Source organism: Coloeus monedula (assembly GCF_965178545.1).
Source record: "Coloeus monedula genome assembly, chromosome: 6".
NCBI classification, from domain to species: domain Eukaryota; kingdom Metazoa; phylum Chordata; class Aves; order Passeriformes; family Corvidae; genus Coloeus; species Coloeus monedula.
This window is the reverse complement of record NC_138786.1, coordinates 3,560,920-3,572,369: the sequence shown is the minus strand read 5'-3', so window position 1 is coordinate 3,572,369 and position 11,450 is coordinate 3,560,920.

Sequence of the window (11,450 nt, the reverse complement as noted above, 5' to 3'; positions counted from 1 at the left end):
GCACGTCAAAGACAGTTTTAATCAGATTTTGAAAAACAAAGGAATAAAGGAAACATGTCTGTTCCCAAGACAGATTAGCTGAATATCGTGTTTTATTCTTGTTCACTCTTGCTGCTGTCAAATCCACGTGCTACAGTCTCTCCTTTTTTTTGTAAACTGTAAAACCATCAATGGTTGCTAGTTATCACACCTTGTCCTATTTAAACACCATATAATCAAATTTTCATTTCAGTTAACAGGAACTGTCTGTCTTTGTTTGCAACTACCTGCTCCCACGCTGATTTAATCAGTTCAAGCAGTTACAGAAAATTAAAGCCCATCCTAACATTAACCAAAATTTACTGGAGTGCCAAACAAACCTAATACTGGCAGTCCTAACCTGTGACACCTGTAAAAGCATAAGATATGCAGGGGGGAGGGAAGAACAGTTGCAGGTGAAGCCCAGCTGAGAGGTGTGCACTGAGCACCTCTGTGTATAAACCAGTTGTTACCACGAGCGCTGAATGAACCAGGCAAGAGGGAGCGTGAGAAAGAGCAGGAGCTGCAGCCCTTTGCAGTGCTCATAACTTTGGTGGCAGCATGTGCCTCAGGGGAACATCCTTCTGCCCTTTTACAAACTGTTAAAGCTGAAGAAGAGTAGAAACAAAACCTAAAACCCCTCAAGATCCAAGGTAACCATAGCTGGATGATGTTTATTTTGGCTTAGTTCTTCTTTACATTCAATGTCTCCTAGGCTTTTTGAAGGAAGAAATCTTTTCCTTTCTTGAAGATTGAAATAAAATTAATACCAATAAAAAGCCCCTATATTTCTTGGGTAATTTCACTTGAAACTTAACTGCTACTGCTTATGCCTCATAGGAGAAATTTCTCTATGGGAATTGCGTGCAGAGACCCGGTCCTTGAACACAAAAAGAATCCTTACCCTAAATCTCTGGATCAGTCCTGTAAATACAAATATGCTTGCCTTTCCTACTTCCCAACTTAATTTGTTAATTTATTTTTGTTTAATTTTATTGTTTTTCTGTCTGGGTGGGGGAGAGCAGGAGTAGAGCAAAGTATTTTATGACTATTGACCTGAGACAGTCTCCTGGAAATAATCTAACAGCAGGGAACAGCAAGTCCTTTTCAAAACCAATGAAGCAAGAAAATGCTGTTGACCAAGCTATTGTGAGAGATTTGAGGAAGGGGAGGGGGGAAAAATTATGGAAAAGAAGGAAGAGGAGGGATAAAACTGTGCCTTAGTCTCATACTTACTATTTCTTTTAAAAGAAGCCCACACATTTCCAAGGCCATCACTTTTATGGGATCTCTGTTGTAACTACCCCTCATTCCAAAAAAATGTCATTTTTAGCAGCAGTCAGATGTCATGCTTAGGTTTATGATTGCAGGAGTTTTGCTCACAATGTGCAGTGCTACACAGCCTTGGATTTTCCTTGATCTGTCTCTCCTCAGAACGCCCCGTGGTAGCTTGGAAAAATAAGACAGTATTTCTGTACAGTTAAAATCTGTTTATATCCTTCTTCAGGAGAGCTCCATGGATTCTCACTGTCTGAGACATGAGAATTCTGAAATCTTCACATGTTTATTTAAATGCATTTTAACTGGGCATAGCTAATAGGAGCAAACAAGCAAGCAAACAAATAAGCATATTCCCAGTCCTAAAGAGATAAGCAGCATTGCCAGGACCATGTTCCCTGTGAAATTATGGCCTTGGCAATGCCCTGAGGGTGAGGAGGACCTTGCTCAGATATGTTTTGTTACTTCAAGATGCAACTGCCAGTCCCAGCTGGGTCAAGCACAACAGCAAAGTTGGTCCTAGGAACACAGGTAGGACAGATATTAACAATTTGGTTTCTACAGATGCTTTTTTCTCTACAATAACCCCTTTTGCTTTAGAATTACAATGGACTATACTGATATATTGTTGAATCTGTACCTAATGGTAGTTAAAAACATAATAAAGTACCTATATAAGTTCTCAAATAAACAACATTCACCATCTCAAAGAACTTAAGAAAGACTGTAGATGATGGTTGTGTGAGAGAAACTTCCCACTCAGGATTGGGGTTTTGTTTGTGTTTAATGATCTTTGGTTCTTTTTGCTGATCCTTCATTCTTTTTGTGCATGTGCACAGGCACATGGAATAGTTTCTCACTCAAATACAAAACCCTTGATGTTAATTCATCTTTTGAGTTAATCCATTTACACTGAAAGCCAAGAGACTGAAATTATTATTGTTGGGGCTGACAGTTGGGGCCTCCATCAGGAACCCGTGGCAGTGGATTTGACTATCCTGATTCCCCATCATTTTCCCCACATCAGGCCCACTAATCTAAACTGTACATAAACAAAGGGAGGTTATTGTTTGTGAGCATTAGAAAATTCAAAACTGAAGCTGTGTATGAAGTCTGGCTTTTATTGATGGTATTTGTTGGTGAAACAGAGGCTATTTTCCCACCACATCATAAAGGAGAGTGGAGTCCTGCTCTAAACTGTCAGAAATCATCTATTCTTTTTACTCAGATGTGTGTAGCCACTATTCACACAGAGGAACACATTATTTGTGAATAAGTGAGCACATATTTACATTTTTAACTATGATATCACACTTCAGGATTCCTTTTCTAAAGACAAATTCCATGCTTATTTCAAGAAGTAAAAACCAAAATAGAGGAAGCAGGTTTTAAGAACTTTATATAGTTACCTATGAAAGAAATTTCCTCCACTGTATCAAAGGCAGATGTTCTGCAGAAACACCAGCACCAATGTGCAGGAAAAAAAAATCTGAACTATTTACAAAATGGTGAGGATACTTTTCCCCATGTTTAGGTATTGGATAAATAGCCAAGAAAATGTAATGAAAAAAAAAAAAAAGACTAAACAAAAAAGCCACAAACCACCTTTTGGGATGAAAGCAAGCATGTGTAATGGAAGCCCAAGGGGTAATATATTCAGAAAGCTGTAAGTGCTGAAAATGAAGGCTTAGAATGAAAGCAGCTCTTCAGCCATAACTCTACTGTCACTAACGTAAAGCTGTAATCTTTTCTTCCTATGTTCTCATTATTATCCAAGCACTAAGTGTCAGTTAAGAAGATGTAAGAGAGCAGGAATTTTCAGTGGGGTGGAAATATTTCATCGCCTGTTTTCTTATATATAGGAATGTTACAATTTTGTCATGGCTTTTAACAAATCTTGGGTTTACTGCTGCTGTGACAACCTTTTAAGGAGGTAGAATGTGAAATGAAATGATACTGTTACACTCTAATAGACTGAAAGGACTTTTTTTTTAACCCAAAATAGCAGTTTCGATATTAACCCTGGAAGGGTTGTAGCCCATATCTGTGATGAAATTGTGAAAGAAGCAGAAGCAAATTCGCTAGCAACCAGGAGGAGATGCCCCTTCAAGCTTCTGATACCTTTTTTTTTGTATTCTGAGGGATGGTAGGTAAAACGCAGCTGCCTGGAGTCAAAGAATTCCTTTGTTTACAGATTTTCTTATTAGTACCAGAAAGAATATGATATTTTTACCTAACTATTTTACAGAAGATAAAATAGAAGCATTGCAAAGGGAAATGATTTATGAAAAAGGTTCTCCTCATCCACCATCTGTCATTCTTTCATAATATACCTCCTGCAAGAATAGTCTCAGAGGTGTTTGAAGCACTGTTTAAGGAATAAAATATTAATCAGAGCAAGAAGGAAAACAAAATATATCCATGAATATATCCATGAGTTAGAAGTCAATTTCAACCTACTGTTTGTTTCACTTCATACCTGGATGTTTACAAGGTTTCAGAGTTAAGGCAGATTATGGATTTTAGTAGGATACCTGAATTTTGAACTGACCAGAGAAGAAATTTGGATTCACTGTGTTCATTTACTTCCTCTTAGAGTGAAAAGACTCTTTGGCTGCAATTCCTAGGATGTGTACATCATTTTATTCTTTTCCAAGAGGATGCATGGAAATGATAAATATGTCTATTGAGGTACTTTAAATAGCATTTGTTCACTGTTTCCATGAGACATAAATGTACCCCACCAGAAGGGGATGAAATACCTCTCCCTGTCCTAGAAGAATATAAATTTGAGTTCACACAAAATTTTGTAGCTCACAATAAACCATAAACCATGTGAACAAAATAAACCTTGTTCAAACAGGCAAAAATAGAAATTGTCTTTGGGGGTATCTTATTACCAAGTTGCTATATTCAGGGTCTTCTACCTTGTTTAGTTAGACTAACACAGGAGAATCTACTGAACTGCAGATACTAGATTTTCCATCCACTGTTTAGGAACAGTGCACAAGAACTAATATCTCATTGACAGAAATTCTGTTTACTGAGAAAACTTCTTTAGTGCTCTTTTACGTGGCTCTTAAAGGGACAGGGGCCTCTTTCTTCTTCATCCCTCTCCCTACAATTGCAGAAATCATTAATACAGCAGAAAATCTTCAGAAAGAAGTTCTTCTGTATGGGGAGAGCTCTTTGCATAGCATGAGCTGGAGGACAAAACAACCCAGTCCTTATTTAACCACAAACATTTTCTTAAGAAATAGCCCAGATCATCATGTTCAAGTTTTCAATCCATGTATGTCATCGCTCGCACAAGAAAAATTACACTACACCTCTTTGAGAGAAAGTGGTTTAAAAATATCAACAGTACAGTTCCAACTATGGTAACAGCAAGACTAACTGCTTCTTATACATTAAGCAATCTCACACAGGGCTTTGGGTTGGGGCTTTTTTTAGTTAACAGTAAAATGAAGAAGTAAAGTTTGGGACCCAAAGTATCCTCATGCCAAAGAGCTCCTGTGCTTTCTACTCTGCGGGTAACCAGGCAATAAAATTCTTCAGTCACCCACAAGGAAAGCACTCAAGGCTGCAGTCATGCATCCATGCATTTGGGTATTGTCTTCCAGTTCCTCAATTTCACACTTTGCTAGGAGCATGCCGTTACAGCAAGTTTCAATTACTCACATCTGAAACAATATTGATGAGCCTGAACTGCAGCATTTGGATCTGCACTTCTGATATGGAGACAGTATCCTTTTGAATTTTCTAGTGCTGTCTGGTTATCCTTATTTTGAACACAGCTTTCTGCATCCTAAAGAGACATATAAAGCAGGAACATGGAAACAGACACATTACCTACTACAAATCATGTAAGTGTGGTAGATTTTCTTGGCAAAGAAAAAAAGCATTTCTTCCCTTAACCTTAGAAGAAATGAAATGCATCCCCTGCTGCCATAAGTAATGACAGAAAGCAACGTTTTAAGATACTAAGTGGTTGCTCTGTTTATTCATACCCATGGAAATTACACGTTAGCTTGCCATGTGCACAAATGGATTCACATCCATAAATCGCAAGTAATTCAGCAAAGTTTACTGCAGTACAGTTAACTCATTTTGGGGGCTTGTCAGTTCTGCTAGCATCACCCCCATTGCCTCAGAAGAAGATGGGAATCAGTCCAAAGGATCATCCAAGGAAGCACAGTTGTGTAGTGTATTACTACAGCAACTCCTCAGTTGATACAGCAGCAGCTAACTTGTATAGACTTCCAGCCTGGAGCCATTTCTTTGTGAATTCAGGTCTGAGTTAATATAGCCTGAGATAAACTTGGTCTTATTTCACCCAGATATAGCTTAGTGACCAGGAAGTCCTAGGTCCAGGACTAGCTTTTCTGGTACTTTATGGTCAGGAAAAACAGTAGCCATGGTCAGTATTTAATGGTCAGCTATTCTCTCCCATATTCCCCTTGCTTGGGGAAAACAAAGTAACATTGAAACACGTCTGCTGCTGGAGTTCACTCAACATTTCTATAATTATCCCTGCTGAGAAACTCATTTTAGAGAGGGTTGGGTTTTTTCCACAGAGAAGGAAAAACAGATTAATTCCTTGGCAACAAAATTCTAATTAATCAAAACTGTGGCTCTATTCATACTTAGCTTCTTCATTACAATAAAATATCAGATGTTTACTGCTGAAATTATAGTCTTGATGCAAAATCAGGTGGCTCTTAAGATTTAATTATAAAAATAAAAATTAGGTTTATTGACTCCACACGAGTGTTTATCTTGATCTGTGATTCACTGATTACAGAGAGAAATGATTCAACATGAGGCAGGACTTTCTGCAAACAACTGGAGAAACATGCTTATCTCCAACCCAACAGCCTATCAGTCACCCTGGCAAACCATCCCCATGAAATGGCTTTGGACCCGCTCAGCCTCATTCCAGCAATTAGGTGAAGGCAAACAAAATTTGCAAGAGCAATCTGGCCTGTGTGTAAAGGCCACTTAGGGCACTACAAGCACTGCCACCAAGGTCATGGGTGTGATTTTTGGTACACAAAACTTCCATCGCGCCTTTTCCAGTATAGAAGTAGCTTTCCATGCCAATACCCATCCATAGTCCGGCTGCGTTTCCTTTGGGAGCACACCTCTCCTCTCTGAAGCTCACAGAATAGGGAGCTTTTTGTCTTCTCATAACTGAATGAACCTGACCCTGCTTCCACCCAAATCTGCTGCTCAGATCAGGACATGACCCTGGGTTTGATTCATGTATTAATTGCTTGAAACTTGTCTGTCAATGCTAGTTTGTGCATACTGTAATTTCTAAAGGAAAATACTGAGCTTTACTTACCTGACAGTGTCTCTCTTTGTTCATGTGTTCAGATGAAATCCAGCTGTTGGGAAGTGAACTAAAAACCGGCAGTGGTGTGGGCTTTTCAGTTCTTCCACAGATTTGTTGAATGTGCAGGAATGGAAAACAGAGAGATGTGTCTGAACCTTGCTTTTTTCCCCCCCTCAAGATAAAAAACACTCCAGAATTTACCTTTGCTTAATGTAAAGATAGTAATTTAAATAGATTAAGAAAGCAATGGATATCTAGGCTAAATGAATAAAGAGGACATATTCTTGCTACTACAAGCTCAAGAGATGGTAAAAAGCTGAGCTCTTAACATAGTCAGTAAGCTAAACCTTCACCCTCCCAGGCCTCTGTAATTTTGATAAGTAGCACCTTCTTTCCCTCAGGAGTTTTTAGTCTAGACCATCTTCTAGAATAAAGTACCTCTCCTCCATCCCACAAAATTCATCTAGGGAAATCCTCCCTTAGTAAGACAGTTGAAATTCTTCTCTGCACAGGGACATCTGAACTTCTCTGTTCTATTTCCTTATGACAGCCTTAACAACAGGAGAATGTTCCCAATTCTTCTGTTGAAGCCCTGTCACTTGTAGAGCATAACTGACTTTTTATTAGAACACAGAAAGACATTGCAATGGAAAAGTGAGGCCATCCACCTGCCATTCTTGCCCTACACTAAACAGCATACAGGTATTTTGTGTGAAATAATCGCTGAAAGCTGCAGGAGAACGTTCTCACAGGTGAAGGTGCTGTGACAGATTCTAATTCTTTTTCACTCTTTGGCTCAATAAATGTTTGCTTATCTATAATGCAGAAAGTTTAAAATAACCCCAGGCATAGCCAGAGGCAGCTGTTTGGGGAGGCTGGAATGTGAAGCTGGAACAGGCTTGGCTAAGGGGAAGGGACTAAATATCTAAAGTCCACAATCAGCTGAATAGAGCAAGGATTCTAGAAAATCTGAGGCCAGCTTCCAACAAGCACCTGATTGCTGGAAAATCCATCCTGTGTATTTTGTGGTGGTGAACACCATATCAAAATAGAGCCTTTATTTCAGCTGATGCTCCTGGGTGCTACTGTAACTCAGAAAAGAAACAGCAGGAGGAAAGATGTGTAAAACCAGCTGGTTGTTGTCCCAGCTTGGTGACAAACCACACACTGTAGAGCATCATTTCACACCACAAAGTTCTCAAAAGAGGAGCTTCCCTTCCTTAAACTAATACCGAAAAGGTACCCCTGGCTGGTGAGGATGCACATTGAGCTTCCCTCAGGATAAATGGTCCTTGAAAAAGGCGCCTGTGTGACTGTTAACAGCCCGTTGTGCATCATCTCGGGAGTGCAGCCTGCCGAGTGTCTTTCCAGGCCCCTGTCATTTTAATGGACAGCTCTCCATTGTGGCTAAACACTGCATCAGTCCCTTCAGGGGGAAAAGGAACCAATGCTGTACATCACCCATACCTGACTGACAGGCCACATTCTGGAGTACAGCCAGCAGGGAATCTGCAGTGAAAACCCCAGTTCATCATAATCGTCACTGGATGCAGAATTTCCCCATGTCAGATTATTCAGAAGGAAAAAAGGCTCTTTGTTAGAGCACCACACATTTTCCTGCATTCTCTGAGGGGGAAGAAACAAAACAGAACAAGATAACTAAGAAATGAATATTCAAATGCATTTAAGGTTCTTTTATTTTTTTTCCTTTGAGTCTTCACAAGAAAATATCCGCAGAGAATTACCATTTCTGTGAAGAACTGGCAAGGCTGCCAAGCAGAGCAAACTGGATTTTGTTTTGATGGGCACACCACAATGTGTATTTGTTATCCTCTCTGCCTTCCTGGAGTATTACTGCATTGTACTTCCTCAGGCAAAAGCCTTATCTGGAATATTGTAATGCCCAGAGAGAACCCTAAGTGTATTTGTCTAGTTATTAGCTTTAATTGCCAGCCTTTCAGCAGGAATACAGTGAAAAGGTAATAAATACAAATTTCCTTTAATAATAGAGGAGCGTAAGTTATCTTCTCATGCAGTTTTAGGTTAATGTATATTTGATGATGCACTTTTTTTTCCCAGTGCAAGTATTTCAAAAGAGTGAAACATGGCTTTAATATTAAAATAACTGCCACCCTTTAAAACTTGATATTAACAAAAATTTTTATTTCTCTTGATTTCTGTGATATTTTTATCAAAACCTTCATTTCAAGGCTTTGGTAAATGATATTTTACAGTCATTTTAAGAAACAAAACTTGTTAATTAATCATGACATGAAGTTAAACTTATTTTAACAGCAAGAATTACAAATAGGTTTTGAAAAATAGCACTTGAAATATTTTGTCTATAAAGTATTATTCAGTTATTTTATAAAATGAAATCCTCAGGAGTCCATTGCTTGGGGGTCATGTATCTTTAAAATGTCTATGAAATTTAAAGACCAAGCTAGTCATTCTTCTTGCTTGCTCTCTTGTCTTCACTCACCTCCACCAGTTCTTCTAGGTAAAAGTAAAGCTTGACTGTCATTAGAATTCAAAGCACTAAGTGTTTCATGTTAATAACACAAAGCTCTGCAAAAATTCTCTGTCCTCTCATAGGTTAGAATCGTTTTCCAGCAGCCTAACAGGCTTCCAAGCAGAGTGTAAGCTCCACTGGGATTTTAACTAGAACAACACAGACTAGAATTTATGAGTAAAACCCTCCTGACCGTCTTCTGTTTGCAAGAGTGGACACATGTGTCAGCACTTGCTATGCCAGCAAGTGATACCTTGGTAGATTTATGCAGCAAGAGATTCAGTGAGAAAGTTATAATGAACCTCTCAGCATATTTAAGGAAAAGCAACTGCCAGAGATTAAGGCAAAGATAATTACTGTTGACATGTTTAATCCCTTCGTGGCAGATGAAATAATTCAGCCTGGTTGAGACACTACGTACAGAATATAGAGGAGTGTTTCAATAGAGATGGCATTTGGAACAGAAGATGGCAGGTGCAAGTCAAGTTTATTTCAGGTATTATGGGCTTTGTGGTGGATTTATTGCACTCAAGCAGCATTCTCATAGGGGAAAAAAGAAAAAGGTTATCTGTGCAGTGCTGAACAACTCTCTCTACATGCAAAAGACATGGAAAACTAGCTAATGGAGAGAAAAGTCTGTGTTCAACTCATAACACGATTTTGCTTTGAATTGCACATGGAAGAAGCTCGGAATCCCCTATTCCCTTTATGCCATTATAATGCATGCCATTTCCAAGAAGCCAGGAATTTTTATTACCCATTCCACAATGTGGAATCCACAGTACAGACAAGCTAAGAGTCTGCCTTTCGTATATACTTATTACAAGGAAGACTGGATACAGGGCATATGGTGCTGAATACCTTTGGAAAAGCAGAAGGTCGTTCATTAGGCAATCCTTTCAGCTGGGGAGATGGCAGAAGGAAGGAAAGAGGAATGCTGAGTCCTTGTCCAGTGTGTCCAGCCATACATCACAAACTGAGAGATAATTGCAATGCACACTTGTGTCCCAGGGTGGGTGCCTGCCATGTTCGTGCTGTAAGCAGCCTGCAAGAACACACCTCTTGTGGGTGGGAGTACCCAAGGGCAGGCTTAGAAGAGAGTTGGTGTGAAACCAATAAGCCTTCAGAAGTTAGAGCAAGAGAACCTACAGAGCAAGAAGATGAAAACGTGGCCCAAGATAGAAAGGCAGAGCTGGACAGGAGGTTTAAGCGAGACATGTGAAGAGCAAACTCAAAGAAACAGCTTTCAAATACGATATGGTACAAAAACTCAGGAAAAGGAGATTACACTGACATGGAGAAAAATCTTCAAATAGAAAATACTATTAATGTTCTCAAACTAAATTCGTTCCTGATGTAAATCCTCTGAAACCAGTCATTTTGCAGTAGAGGGAAATGTCTTGATGTGAGTGCAACATTATTCTGACTCAATGAGTTACGGCAAACAATTCAATATGAGAATATTGAGAATCTATTCAGTTGAACGAGGAGTGAAGTATGTCTGTGCAATGTCAGTGTAGTCTGTTTTGTTAATCCCACAACACAAAGTATTCTGCTACTGACATGCCATTGAAAATTACATGTGTTATTTCTCAGCTAAAAAACTGAGGGGGGAAGGAATTTGTGTAAGAATCTGTGTTTTAAACAAACATTAACTTTTGGATGTGTCTGTGCAGTAGGAATCCTCTTGAATAAGAACTTGGATGCTGTTTGTTGACAAGAACCAAATGAGATCGGGTCTTCAGAAAGATGCTTCCTAGGCTGCTTTAGGAATCCATGCTGGATTCCACTACAAATATGTGACAGAACAAATACAAAATAAATGAAGCATTTTCAGCAGCACATCACTTAGGGAAATAAGTTCTTCCAAAGGCTCCCACAAATAACAATATGATTTTTTTTTCCCCACATAGAATACTTGGGTATATAAATAATTTTAAAAATGTAATCTTCTACTTCAAGGACACAAAGCAAGCAGACCTTTGCTCCAACTTACCCCTTGTCTGTATGTTTCTCTTTGGTAAGCAGAATTCCTCTTAATTTCTCAAAAATATTGACTCATCTAAAAGGCCATGAGTATCAACTCTTAGCAGAGATAACTCAACTCTGAAATGTTGAAACAACAAAATCTAAAGTACACTAAAATAGTTTAGATGGTATTACCTGTGAAATGTTTGACTACAAAGAGTAAAATGCATTTGAAGTACAAACATGCTCTTTACTGAGTAGTCTAAACTCTTAGCTCTAGATGTTCCAGTGCTAAGAAAGTGCCCTGTGTTTGATCTTAAATAAACACATGTTTCT